The 14,975-nt window shown below is 33.9% G+C and overlaps 1 long non-coding RNA gene across 2 annotated transcripts in view; it reads left to right on the top strand.

Moving 5' to 3' along the window:
* LOC146721741 (uncharacterized) overlaps positions 1 to 14,975 on the top strand; it is a 281,366-nt gene that overhangs the window by 204,690 nt on the left and 61,701 nt on the right. The window lies entirely within an intron of this gene.

The following is a 14,975-nucleotide window of genomic DNA, read 5'->3' as shown; positions in this document are numbered from 1 at the left end:
GGCTCGGAAATATCGTGGTTGAAGTCGCTCGATTCGATAAGCATAGCTGCGGGACAGCTGTTTCGTCCAAACACGCAACCCGGGATCGACTAGTGCAAGCGTTTTCGAGTTATTCGGCGTGTCCGCGTTCCCACGTTCTCCCAGACCGTTCTGTTAATGCGCGACACGGCTTTTACATCGCGCATTCGCTATGCTCGTCTAACAGTTCCGTACGTGACACGTGACATTTAACAGCGTTTAACTCACACAACGGCCTAATGTGACTTCAAAGTGACGTACCATATATATTCGCAGAAATTTCGAAATTTCAACCAGCCGAGTCACCCTGAAGCGTGACCCGTTTTTAAGAATGTTCAGAGTGTCGGAGTGTGAATAAAATCGTATATCGATATGTCGCAATTTGTTGTAATCTCCAGCTGTCAAGTCTTAATTTTAGAAACTAAGCCGCTACCTTCTTTAGTTAATTAACGTGCACCCTTTCATTCATGAAAATGTCGCGAGTTGCGTGCAGAAAAAGGAATCACGGGAGGGTCGCGTGGCCCCGATGACGTGTTTTGCATCACACGTCTTCGTGGGAAAAATAATTTAACATAGGTAGATGAAGAAGCAGAGAGAGTTAGATCATATGGTTACACGTGCATATTTCTTTGTTTCCTTCCATTAGCGGCGAATGCCGCGTAATTGTTCGCGCAAACGTCTCCCCGTTGACCTTCTCTACTTGATAGCGAGACGTTGCACACTCGCTCTTGGTTATTATACTCCCAAGTCGTATATCGATTGCGTCGTTGGCGATCATTCGCCTCGTTATACGCTACATTAGACCTTGTCACGCGCATTACACACTGACAATGTTAGAATTATGAATGCGGCGCATTCATGAATCGGGCACGCAAACATCGTGACGGACGCGCGTCTGTAAGCCGTTTGTTTCGAAACTGGAGTAATTTACATTTCGGTAATCTAGCTGCCTGCCGGCTCCCCTGTAAACGTTAGTTAAAGATAAACCGAGCTATTTTACCGAAGCTCGACGAAGTAAGAGAGCGCGGAACCAATCGAATCTCATTTAATTTTTTATGGGAACGCGACTTAGGATAAAATCAATATGTGTTCTATTCATCCGTATCGACATTTTATTCAATTTCATTATGTTTTGTGAAGTGTAATTTAATGTGCACTTTAATGCGCTTGTATAACCAGAAATAAATAACTCTATGGGAAACATGATCGCTATATTTTCAAGTTTAATTATTATAAAAATGATTTCACTGTGGTAACGGTTATCATTTTTAATTTTCTCTATGCTCGATAATGCTTAATCTCTCTTTTACTGATTATTGTACCGCAAAAAGTTTTAATTGAAAACGACCATTACTATAAGATCGTAAAAAAATATAAGAGAATATTATTAAAAAACATTATTTTATTTCAATTACAGATACATGCTACATATAAATGTTTATAATTTCATTAAATTGAAAAAAATCAAGTTATATAAAACAAAATTTTTTTTTGCACACATCGTTTAGAAACTATTACTATTATTTCATCGAGTATAATCGAAATATTCGCAAGTTCGTGGTGAATTCTCGATCTATTATTATAGATGGTATGTTTGTTACATCGAATATATGCTACAATGAACTGTTATTATCATAGACGTTAGAGCGATTAAATTCGTTCGCTTTCTTCACTAATAAAGCTTCGTTTGTCTTCTAATTGACATTACATATAGACATTTCTTCCTAAATAGAAAATCGACGAGTCTGCTAAACAAGATCTTTTACATCTCCGCGAGCTTAATACAATTTCCTTTATTCACGATTCTCAGAAACCACTGACGTTTCATTTTTCCCATAAAATAAAGCGCGTCGTATATTTTTCGTCGAAAATAAAAAGAAATGTGTTCCAAATTGGTTACACAAATCTTGTTCACGCGCGCGCGAACAAACGAGAAACATCATGGCAAATTCATGTGTCTCGTGTACGGGAAAACTTTCTCGGTACCCGATGAACGTGTTACAACGAGCACTTAACAGCTGCACACAGTCGTCACACGTAGCGAAAGGGTTAAATCCGCGGGACGCGATTTGACGTGTCGAGTCCTCCTGAAAAAGACCTTGTAGGTCGACCGACCTTGCCTCGATCGTCTCGCGGCACGTTGCTTTATCGCGGCACGTGATGCTCGTGCCAAAGTTGGTAGTCGGCAGTCGGTTGCATTCGCAACCACCCGGTATTGTCCGGAGTGTAACGCGCTCCACTCTCGGGGCACCTTTCTTTCGATATAGAGAAACGAAGTGGAGAAACCGGAATTGTCGTTCTCGCGAATCCGGAAGAGAGGTCTTCTTCCCGCATGTAGGGCGAGAGTTAGAGAGGTCGAAAGAGCTACTCTGTCGCCACTTTGTAGACGAGGCACGAACTCGGGTAGGTGAGTACGGGCACAGTGTTATTAGGCGAAACGACTGCAAAACAAGTGGCGTCATCCTCGTCGACGTCGTGTCAATGTCTTATCTCCCTCGTCCTTCGGGAGCGAAAATTCGAACGAAAATTCGAATTTTACGCGCTCCGGAAATGAAAAATGATCTGTCGAGGTGTTTATTGTTGGTTAGATTATATCGACGTGTGACGTCGAGCTAATTGCTCGACAGACAAAGAACCGCTTGTGTTAAAGACCAAGGTTTTCTTTTTCTCATCAAACGTCACGTGTATTGCGTTCTAGTGATAATTTCATAGACGCAATCACAATACACGTACATTACGAGAAAAAATATGCGGAATCTTGAATGGAAATAGAGCAGAATAAATAAGTTGACATATATTGCCAGCAGCACAATTCTGGGAACAAAATAATTGGTTTCAGATTAATTAAGTTCTTTGCTGAAGTTAACTTTTCATTGAAATGATCGAATTACTATTTTTTTTCTCTATATTTTAGGCATCATATACATAATTAATGAAGCATTGATAACTGTTTTCTTGTAGCTATTCTGTTATCGATATTAATGATATTATCTTATTTGGAGATATTATTTCTCTTGTAATTACAAAATTCTTGAAAAAAAGCTGTTGTGATGGGACATTTTATTTTGTCTTGGCAAGAAATATAGAATATTTTTAATAAACTGGTAATAAATTAAATTAATTAATATGCACAAGTTAAAAGCGACACACATTTTTTTATATCAAGTATATTAATAAAATATTTTTTAAATTGTAGAAACCAATTGGTTTGAGTTATTACAATTTTCTAAAATTATTTTTTATATATTGTAATATGTAATCTATATTTTTATCCAAGATTATACATTACTATGATGAATTGCGAATATTAATCATGCCGCATTCACATGAAACGCTCCGCATATAGTAAACACATGCTTATAAAGATAATATGCTTGACACGCCTCCATTTTTGAGGCTATACAGACATAAGATTGATACGACGACAGTGCTAATGATAGTAAAATGATAGTAGAACTGTTGGTGGGTAAAGAGAGAGGCTGGGAGAGAGAAAGAGAAAGAGAGAGAGAGAGAGAGAGATAGATAAACGCAGACGTGCGCAAATGGAAACTGGGGCCGTATATTTAAGCTGTGATCATCTTACAAGAGGAAGATAAACTTGCATTCTTGCGTATGTAACTGTACCGAATAATACGGTACAGTTGCGTCAATACATCATGTGCTGTATATAATTTGGCGCTGAAATTGTAGTCTTATTCTAATTAGAATATAATTTGCATAATTTATCTGCATCTTATTATTTTTGTTGTTCTAAAAGACGCATATTTATCTTCACAATTTAATAAAAATATTTAATAAATATTTAATATAATATTTAATGAAAAAAAAAAAAAACGTTGAAAATATAATTTATTTGGATTTCAAGATTTACATTTGACTTTTTTTTAGATCGAAAAATTATATGTTAAAAAAGTATTTTCGAATTTTTTAAAAATAATCTTGCATTACTCTTTAAAAAGGCGGCGAATTAAATATTCATTTTTTTTAATCTACATTTATATTATTAGCCTTCAATATTTTTACACTCTTATATCTTATATTTTTACACTCTATAATGATAATAAGGAATAATAAGAACCAATTGTTTTTAAATTCAATAATTTTGAAGATGTATCAAAGACATGAGACGGAGATACAAAAGTAGATCAAGATACATGAATTTAAGATCGAAACATTCAAACTAATTAAAAAAAATTTTTTAAATAAAGTTGCACGCTTAATTTGTGCATTTGACTCTTATTAACTTGCGATCTGAATTTATATTTTTATACAAATTCAGGTCGCAAGTTAATAAGAGTAAACTATTTAAAAAATGCAAAAATATCTTCCAATATCTTTACGATTACAGTAGCAATTAAATTACAATTACCCATTTATTGAATTAAAATATTTCAAAAGGGATTATATATACATAGTAGAAAAATTGATCTTGTAGAAAAACGGTCGCCATTAAAATTTTTGTGTTAAATATATTAAATTTATTTCGAATTATTTGAAATTTTGCATTTATTTTGTGTGAAAATATTAACACAATATTTGTGTCTCCATTGAACATATCCGTATTATATTAAATTTAATACAAAATCTCCTGTGAACCGTTTGGGACATCTGTTAAATTTAACAATTAAAATTTTTGTGTTAAATATATTAAATTTATTTCAAATTTGAAGTTTTGCATTTATTTTGTGTGAAAATATTAACACAATATTTGTGTCTCCATTGAACATATCCGTATTATATTAAATTAACACAAAATCTTTTGTGAACCGTTTAGGACATCTGTTAAATTTAACAATTAAAATTTTTGTGTTAAATATATTAAATTTATTTCAAATTTGAAGTTTAGCATTTATTTTGTGTGAAAATATTAACACAATATTTGTGTCTCCATTGAACATATCCGTATTATATTAAATCAACACAAAATCTCCTGTGAACCGTTTGGGACATCTGTTAAATTTAACAATTAAAATTTTTGTGTTAAATATCTTTTTCTTACAGGGGATGTTAAGAGAAGGAACAAGGGGAATTTCTGAGATCCCAACCATAGGATTCAAATTCCTCAGTTTCCAAAAATTTCTAAATCTTAATTTGTCGCAATAACATCGCGTTTGGCTCTTAGTCGAGATGAAGATGGAGTTTAAAAAAAAAAAAAATAAAATTTTTGTGTTAAATATATTAAATTTATTTCAAAATATTAACACAATATTTGTGTCTCCATTGAACATATCCGTATTATATTAAATCAACACAAAATCTCCTGTGAACCGTTTCGGACATCTGTTAAATTTACCAGAGATTTTTCAACTGTGTACCAATGTAACAGTGAAAGTTCATTCGAAAGCTCTTTTGAATATTGTAACACGACAGTGCAGGGCTAAGACGTGGTAGCGCTCATGATTACTTTCTATTGGCATAGTCAACAAGGCCGTATCGTGTGAAGGAAATCCCCCTTAATTGCATTAATAACATCGTCGTACCGCGACTATGTTCGGAAATTGAAACTTCTTAGTTCGTGGTGAGCCAAGTGCCTCCTTCAGCGCCCTTCACACCACTGCGCCAGGGAGTTCCCCGTGGGAAGAAGCAGGCGGGCGGTGGAGGCGTTAAAGGCGTTCTCTCTAGCACCTCTGTAATTAGGTGCTCGAATTTATCGACCTCTCGCTCCCGCGAAAGAAAATCCAGAATAAGTTTACATAACGTAAAGTTGCAAAACTATCCCATCATCGCCGTCGTCTTGTTAACGCTCGCAAAGTTTAGACCGCGGCCTGGTTACGGTGTCGTGAAAAGCGATCTGCATTCATCGCCTTTATATAAACGTCCTCAAATTTTTGCGCCAGTAAAATGTTTCTCCTCGCACCTCGAAATTTATCGACGCGACTGATGTTGTATTACATATTGTGTGTAGATTTTATCGTGTGTGATTTTCAGTGCTAAGCTTCAATTAATTTATAACTCAGAATGTAAATATATATATATATAGAGAGAGAGAGAGCCGTTTTATGTTTTTGTTTAATCTTAGATGAAAGACGAGATTTTATAAACGCGCGGATATAATGCAGTGGAGAAGATTGAAAAAAGTATTTACATCGTTAGAAGATTGAAAATATTTTTTATGCTGTGAAAAAAGTTCTTTCCTTATAATTTATATCGTAATCATTAATCAAGAAAAAATTAGAAAAATGTTATAGTAGTCCAGAGTTTAAGATTTTTTTACAATAATTTTTAAACTGCATAATTATCTTTCTAGATTAGTTTTTTCATATATTATAATGATCAAATATAATAATATACAACAGGCTTCTGTTAATGCAGCTATTATGATGCCATTAGATTAATGCTTATAAGCAATTTGATGTGTTTTGTTACAACAGCAGTTCTACGCTATTATTAGATCAATGCCGTAAAATAGGTCAAACGCTAATTTAAAAGCCATCTATATATTTCAATTGGATACTTGATCAATGACTTAAATCATTCTTATTTACACCGAGGTAAATACAATTTAGAAAATATCAATTCCGAGTCGTGAGCGATGAAACAGTTTTCTTTCTTTTGATATAAAAAATAATAAATTCAAGCTTCATAATTAAAAAGCGCAACAAATGAATTAAATTAAATTAATTTAATATTTTGAATACGTAAATCTACCGTTATAAATTTATTATTTCATTAGCACTTCCTGTAACTTTATAGTTTTTTTATGAGAAAGATTAAGAGGAGTAAATGTTGGAAAAGAATGAATTCAAGAGCCTTACATAATTAAAAGGCGCAATATTCTAAATCAGATTAAATAAAGTTAATATTTTGTTACGTAAATCCACCGTTACAAATGTATTACCTCATAGTTACGACTTAGCACGTACTCTCCCTTACTTTATAGCATCGCGATCGTGCTCCAGATGTTAGTGTTATTCGCACGCGAGATGTATAATGCGACTCGTAAAACGCGCGGGAGAACGCATGCGCGTTTGGCGAGAATCCAATATTTCGATGTGTACGGAGCGATCAAATTGAAGATTCGCGAACGTATGCGGCTCTCGCATATGGGAAATCAAACGGATGTGCGACGCAATCGGTTTGATCGGTAGAAAAGTACGAATAAGACGGTAGCGATTTTCCTCCGCACGCGTGCCTTTACATCGGCCAGCATCTCTGTATGTGTGCGGCAGAGCTCTATTTATATTCTTTGCACTTGAAAAAACGAGAACGCTATTTAAAAACCAGTTTCTGTATGCTTGCCAATCGCGCGTGTCATTGTGCATACGCGCGCAAGTTGATCCTAATGAAATAAGACAAAATTGAATTAAAGTCCCGAGAACGAGGAGAGATTCTGACGTGTATTGCTAAAGAGGAAGAAGGTGAGGGAAGAGCGTTGCAGTCTTTATGTAGAAGCTAATCTCTTTTCTTTTTCTATTAAATATATCTAGAAAGAACTAGGTATTCTTTAATCGATCGTGAATGTCATTATCCGATATCTATTTGAGTGCGGCTTGGATAAATTATTCAGCGCTGGCGAAAGACATTTCCACTTTCATTTCGCTAAAACGAATTAAACAATCAAAAGTCGGCAACTTTATTAGCCGGAACATAACTGCTGCCACTCTATCCCGGACGGGGATGAACAACACTTAACCCTCGTTTACAAGGCGAATTTAATTTCGAATCGCGGTGTCGGACCTATGGTCTCTCGCTACACTGCGTGTAACTCAAGTTTAATGATGTTTTCCATTTTCTCAGAAAGCACTGTATAATATATTTTCACCGCGAGGCGCAGGTTCATTTTGTTAACTCGGCAAAACTCGATTTAACCTTCTGTCAGTGCATAATTTTTCACCTTCCTATCAATGTAGAGACACCAACTAGTTATTTTCGACACACTGCATCGAGACAATTTTTTTATAGCTGCTTCTGAGCATCGAATATTATTTTCTTATATTTTCGGAGACACCCAAAGTGTTCATTGACCAAGAAACGGATGAACAAAGTCACTTTGGATACCCGGATATCCAACTCGGCAAAAACTTGATTTAACCCTTCTGTCACTGCATAATTTTTCCTATCAATAAATAGGTACCAACTAGTTATTTTCGACACACTGCATCGAGACAATTTTTTTCTAGCAGCTTCTGAACATCGAACATTCTTTTCTTATATTTTCGGAGGCACCCAAAGTGTTCATCGACCAAGAAACGGATGAACAAAGTCACTTTGGATACCCGGAGATCCAACTCGGCAAAAACTTGATTTAACCCTTCTGTCACTGCATAATTTTTCCTATCAATAAATAGGTACCAACTAGTTATTTTCGACACACTGCATCGAGACAATTTTTTTATAGCTACTTCTGAGCATCAAATATTATTTTCTTATATTTTCGGAGACACCCAAAGTGTTCATTGACCAAGAAACGGATGAACAAAGTCACTTTGAATACCCGGATATCCAACTCGGCAAAAACTTGATTTAACCCTTCTGTCACTGCATAATTTTTTCTATCAATAAATAGGTACCAACTAGTTATTTTCGGCACACTGCATCGAGACAATTTTTTTCTAGCAGCTTCTGAACATCGAACATTCTTTTCTTATATTTTCGGAGGCACCTAAAGTGTTCATTGACCAAGAAACGGATGAACAAAGTCACTTTGAATATACGGACATCCAAAGCGTTCATTGACAAGAGGATTAAATCTTATTCGGAGCGATGAACATTTTAGAATCACTTTGGATACCTGAGGTGTCCAAAGCGTTCGTTGACAGAAGGATTAAACCTTATCCAGAGGGATGAGATAAAAGAGCAGCGTTAGCGCGCGAGAGGAATTAGTTAATTTAGTTTCATCAGCGCAAACACGTCGCGATTGATGTCTTCATTTTCGGACATCGGGATAGAGAACGTGCGGACATGCGATTGGTTTATACTGGGTTTAAAACGATTCGTTTTGATTGGAAATAATCCGCGGCGCTGGCGTCTGGCGGCGGCGCATACCGTGTTTTCGCGATTCCGACAGTTTTTCAGCCGTTTCCCGGTTTAATCTCGGAATTTCGGATAGCCGCAATTTTTGCGAGACAGCCAATCTACTACGTCGCTAGTTGATTACAACATTTCGCTCGTGCTGCGCTCTCGCCATGCTGGTTTTGCGCTTTTACATGATTCCTATCAGCGTTTGTCGCAAAAATGTATGTCGGACGTTGCGGAAATTAATTTCGATATATCAAAACGAACGGCTAATTGGAGGGCTATAAGAATCGCGCGAATAGGCTTTATTCCTTTAATGAATACATTTTTTTAAGCTGGCATTTCAATTTTTAGCCTAGAGAGAAATAATTCATTTAAGAACCAAGTATTAGTTTATATATAACGGGTGCTGTTAAAGAAGAAAATTTATTATATTGATGAATATTTTTAGAAATGTCTTGTCGATTGTCTGTGTAAAGATTTTAAACAAGATTACTCTCTTCATGGCTTATCAAATTAAATACGATATCGTTATGTAATGTATTACTTTTGCGGACGTCAAATCTTTCGTTTGCTATCACTGCAAAATGATATGCAAGAGACAATGCGATACGTCCTGCGAAAGGAGAGATGGAAGATCAAGTTCTGTTTCTTGTTACTATATCTTCTTTGTTGCATCCTGTCGTCCATTCATTATCGCGCGTTAACAAAATAATATGCTACTATGAAATATATTTGAACATATAATCGCATTAATATATTATTATGTGTAAATAATTGCTGACATTTTTATAATATTATATATTTAGTTGATTTATAAATAAGAGTTTCATTTTTTATTTAACAAATTATTTACAATAAAATATTTTCTATTATTAAGTTGTGCAACTTGTTGCTATTTAGATAATTTATTAATTTCTTCCTGGAAGAATTTTGATGCAAATAAATTTTGAATAAATTTTGAATTAATCTTTAAACGGATAAAGATCTGATATAGCAAATTTGAAGAATGAGATAGAATTGATAACGAAAGCTCTAGAATTTTTTTTTAATTTTAGCCGAATATGATTAGGCTGATCACCTTTTCTGCAATTTCTCTTGCATTCGTTGGAGTTACTGCTCGTATACATTTGTTGCGATTACCTCGTTTCGATTTAAAAATTCATAATTTCTCAGAAGAAGTGATTCAGTAGTACTTACTTATAGCGGAACTGATTCATAAATCAATCCAATAATTACGTTTATGGTAAGCGCGCTAAAACTTTGCGTTCGACGGAGATCAATTATTAGTTGCGGCTTTTCCTCTTGGATTTAAATTCGCCATCTATCACACGTGGCACTTTAACGTTCATTATACCCAGTATTGCAAGAGCTCTTTCTCTCTATCACGGGCTCGCCCGTTCGATAATTATTATGAGCACGCAATATGGCGCCGACGATACCTTCGCTAGAACGTAACACAATGCGGCTACGTATTCTCGTAAACAATGTCGTGGGCGGAATTTGAGCGCGTAAACGTTTTTATCGCGCATAAAGCGAGGCATCTGCCGTACCTTTTCAACGAGAATCTTTAGATTCGCGGCAGCGCAACGCGCAGTGCTTTTTTTGTTTAGCGTACGTTCTCGCTGAAATAATTTATGGACTGGTTATAAGCTCTTTTTTATGTCTTATTAATGCTTGAATAATATGGAAATGCTTAAGAACGCCGTGTTTTTCAATTACTACTCTTTATTTTTGCATTCTTAAATAGCGGCAAGGAAGTACATGAATAAATGTCGAAATGCTCTCTTTCTTTCCCTCTCTGAATTATTTCAAAAATTTTTTCCTATTTTTTCAACTTGAAATAAAGTTGTCATATAATTTAAATTAATTTAAATTATCATGTACTCGAATCTGGAATTTTTTAATTAATGTAATATCGAGATCTACATTAACAATTGTTTTTACATTTAAATATTTGATTATATCATCAAGTGTGAGTTTAATGTGTGAGTTTACTATAGAAAGATTTTTAAAAATATAAAAAAACTATTAATCTCGGCTCGAATTATTGTGTTACAATAAAAATAAAATCTCGACGGCAATCGGAGCCTATGCGGATGACATGCACAAAATTAATAAATTAAAATGAGATCTCAAGTCAAACTCATTTATTAAATTCTAAACGTTTCGACCTACTTCGGGTCTTCTTCAGTAGCTGCAAAATACAAAGAAACAAAAATAGAAGATAATCGATACAATCAGAAAATTATAAAACTCGTATACATACAATCCGCAAATAAATTAAATATCATTCTCCTCCCTATTCAAACCGTCCGGCCGTCGGAGTGTCTCCCTAACGGTGACCATCGTCAGGAAGGAAGCGGAGCAGTGACTCCCTTACCAACACTAATCAACATGGTATAAATTAAACGTAGAACAATTCACAAGAATTAAAAATTAAGAACCGGGAAGAACACTCACCCCGACAGCAAAAACAGAGAGAAGACGATGCTACACGTGACACATCACTCTAACGACTGTGCGGTATTCTACCTCGACACAGTCGATACATATATACGCAAAAAACAAATATAAAAATAAAATATGAAAATAAAAATAAAAATAAAAACAACTAAACTAATCGGCACTCATGTCAAAAGTCTAACAAAAAAACCCGGCTATGTAAAATCACAAAGCTAGATTTTGGTAAATTTTTCTATTAACAGATCAAGATTCTCGTTTAATTTATCAGTGTCGCTATGTAAATTTAAACTATTCCTCTGACGTTTTATGTGGATCATTTCGGATATCAAACGTTTACCTAAAAAAGGCTCCTCGTCTAAGACTTTTACATCCTCCCAATTAAATTCATGGTTCAATAATCTATGTTCCGATATGACTGATAATTGTGACGCGTTTCTTTTTATGTTGTTGCGATGTTCTTTCATCCTAGTTTTCAACAATCTACCCGTCTGCCCTACGTACGACGCATCACAATCCATACAATCAATTTTATAAACTACATTATTATGGAGTTCTCTTGGTAACTTATCCTTGTGTACTTTAATGAATTTACGGAGACTGTTAATTGCTGTATATGATGGAATGACATCCAAATCACGTGTAATGTCCTCGATTCTCTTCGATACATTATTAATATACGGAATATTAAAGTACGAAACTTTTTTCTGCGTTAGAATCTTGTCATTGCATACATTTGCTCTATTGTTATGCAACTTATTATTATAGCGGAAGAACAACTTTTTTAACCGCGCTTGTAATGTATGAAATGTCAAATTGAGAGGATAATTATTAGACAAAAGAACTCCAATCATAGACTCAAAGTTAACTTTATGGAATTTCGGATGAGATAGCCAAAAAACTCTATCTATGAGGCTGATAATGGTGCCTTTTTTATGACAGAGAGGATGCTGCGATTCAAAATTTAAATATCTACCTGAATACGTCGGCTTATGAAACAAATCAAACTCAATGCTCCCATTATTTATAATAATGGTGACATCTAAAAAATTCAATCGGTTGTCAACCCCCTCCTCCATGGTGAACTGCAACCTAGGATGGAAAGAATTGAAAGTGTTTAAAACTATTTTAAGCATGGAGGGTGGGGCCGCCAACGCGATATCGTCAACATATCTAAAATAAAATGGAAATGACAATGGAATCGCAGCAATCGCTCTACTCTCCAAATCTTGCAACGTGATATCCGCAATAATCGGTGAGAGGGGGGAACCCATAGGCGTGCCAAAAGTCTGTTGATAACATACATTATTAAACATAAAATAAGTCGAGTTCATAATAAAACGAATTGCCAATAAACGTGTACGAAAGAATTGCCAATAAACGTGTACGAAAGAATTTTCTTCAAGGCCATGTGAGTCAGGGCCGTCTCAGTCTCTCAGCGTTTCCTTGAGCCCGACTTCCTTTGTTTCTTTAAATCCTGATGTTGCTGACAAAAGAGATAAATGGTTTTTAAATTTATCATCCGTATCGATACCGTATGAAATTCGAGATTTGTTGCGGTTAGGAGAGAATTTCTGTCTGCCAGTATTTCAAACGAGAATCTTGATCTGTTAATAGAAAAATTTACCAAAATCTAGCTTTGTGATTTTACATAGCCGGGTTTTTTTGTTAGACTTTTGACATGAGTGCCGATTAGTTTAGTTGTTTTTATTTTTATTTTTATTTTCATATTTTATTTTTATATTTGTTTTTTGCGTATATATGTATCGACTGTGTCGAGGTAGAATACCGCACAGTCGTTAGAGTGATGTGTCACGTGTAGCATCGTCTTCTCTCTGTTTTTGCTGTCGGGGTGAGTGTTCTTCCCGGTTCTTAATTTTTAATTCTTGTGAATTGTTCTACGTTTAATTTATACCATGTTGATTAGTGTTGGTAAGGGAGTCACTGCTCCGCTTCCTTCCTGACGATGGTCACCGTTAGGGAGACACTCCGACGGCCGGACGGTTTGAATAGGGAGGAGAATGATATTTAATTTATTTGCGGATTGTATGTATACGAGTTTTATAATTTTCTGATTGTACCGATTATCTTCTATTTTTGTTTCTTTGTATTTTGCAGCTACTGAAGAAGACCCGAAGTAGGTCGAAACGTTTAGAATTTAATAAATGAGTTTGACTTGAGATCTCATTTTAATTTATTAATTTTGTGCATGTCATCCGCATAGGCTCCGATTGCCGTCGAGATTTTATTTTTAAAAATGTATCATAATTTGTGTTATAATTCAGGTACAAAAATGGTTAGTAAAAACTAGGCATTAGATGCAATAAAAATATTTTTAAACTCCTTTATATACTTAGTTTGTAAAGTAATGTTTAATTATTTTACAAAGGCACAAATACATTAGATGCAACAAAATTATTTTTAAATTCCTCTCTAGCCTGATTTTGTAAAATAATTTTTAAAAATATTAGGTGCAACACAAAATTATTTTTAAATTCTTTCATATTTATTTTTAAAAAAATTTTATTTTACTTGCGCCTAATATTCTGCGCCTGGATTTTTCTCCATCTCTTTTATATCTGAATTTGTATTTATATATCAGAGATTATTTTCAACTTATTATTAGTTCATATTACTTATCAGAGATTATTTTCGATTTATTATTACACGGAGAGAATTTTCTCTTAGAATTTACCCTGAAAATCATGTTAATTGTGGGACAATACGATATTGGAAGAATTTTATAAGAATTTCTCTGATTAATATTTACCACAATAAAAATATCAATACGTACATAGTAAACTTTACTATGTGTATAATAAAATTAATCGAACATATTTTATATCTTGTGGTAGATATTAATATATTTAGTGCAGTAAATATTAATTGGAGAAATTCTTATAAAATTCTTTTAATACCATATTGTCCCACAATTACCATGATTTTTAGGGTAAATTCTAAGAGAAAATTCTCTCCGTGATAGAGTCGTCTTTTTATGAGTCTAAATTAAATTTTTTACAATCAAATTTTTTTCACATTATAATTTTTAATTACAGTTAATTTTTATCTTGTAAATGTTTTCTAAAAATGAATTAATAAGTCGTTATTGCTTTTTATTAAATTTGTATACAATATATAATTTTATTATTTAATAAACAGCAATAGAGACTCAATAATTAATTTTGAGAAAACAGACAAAAATTGACTGTAAATATCTTTAATTAATTTTGATTAAAAATTACAACGTAAAAAAATTTGATATATAAGTACATAATATATATTGCAAGAACTATATTTATTCGCAATGAATAAAATCGCAGAAAGAGAAGAGTATATGCTTAGAAGAATTTTATAACAATTTCTCTGATTAATATTTACCGCAATAAAAATATTAATACGTACATAGTAAACTTTACTATGTGTATAATAAAATTAATCGAACATATTTTATATCTTGTGGTAGATATTAATATATTTAGTGCAGTAAATATTAATTAGAGAAACTCTTATAAAATTCTTTTAATACCATATTGTCCCAC

This window comes from Nylanderia fulva, unplaced genomic scaffold (assembly GCF_048542155.1).
Source record: "Nylanderia fulva isolate GAGA-0341 unplaced genomic scaffold, ASM4854215v1 Scaffold42, whole genome shotgun sequence".
Taxonomy (NCBI): Eukaryota; Metazoa; Arthropoda; class Insecta; order Hymenoptera; family Formicidae; genus Nylanderia; species Nylanderia fulva.
This window is presented reverse-complemented; position numbering and strand designations above follow the sequence as displayed.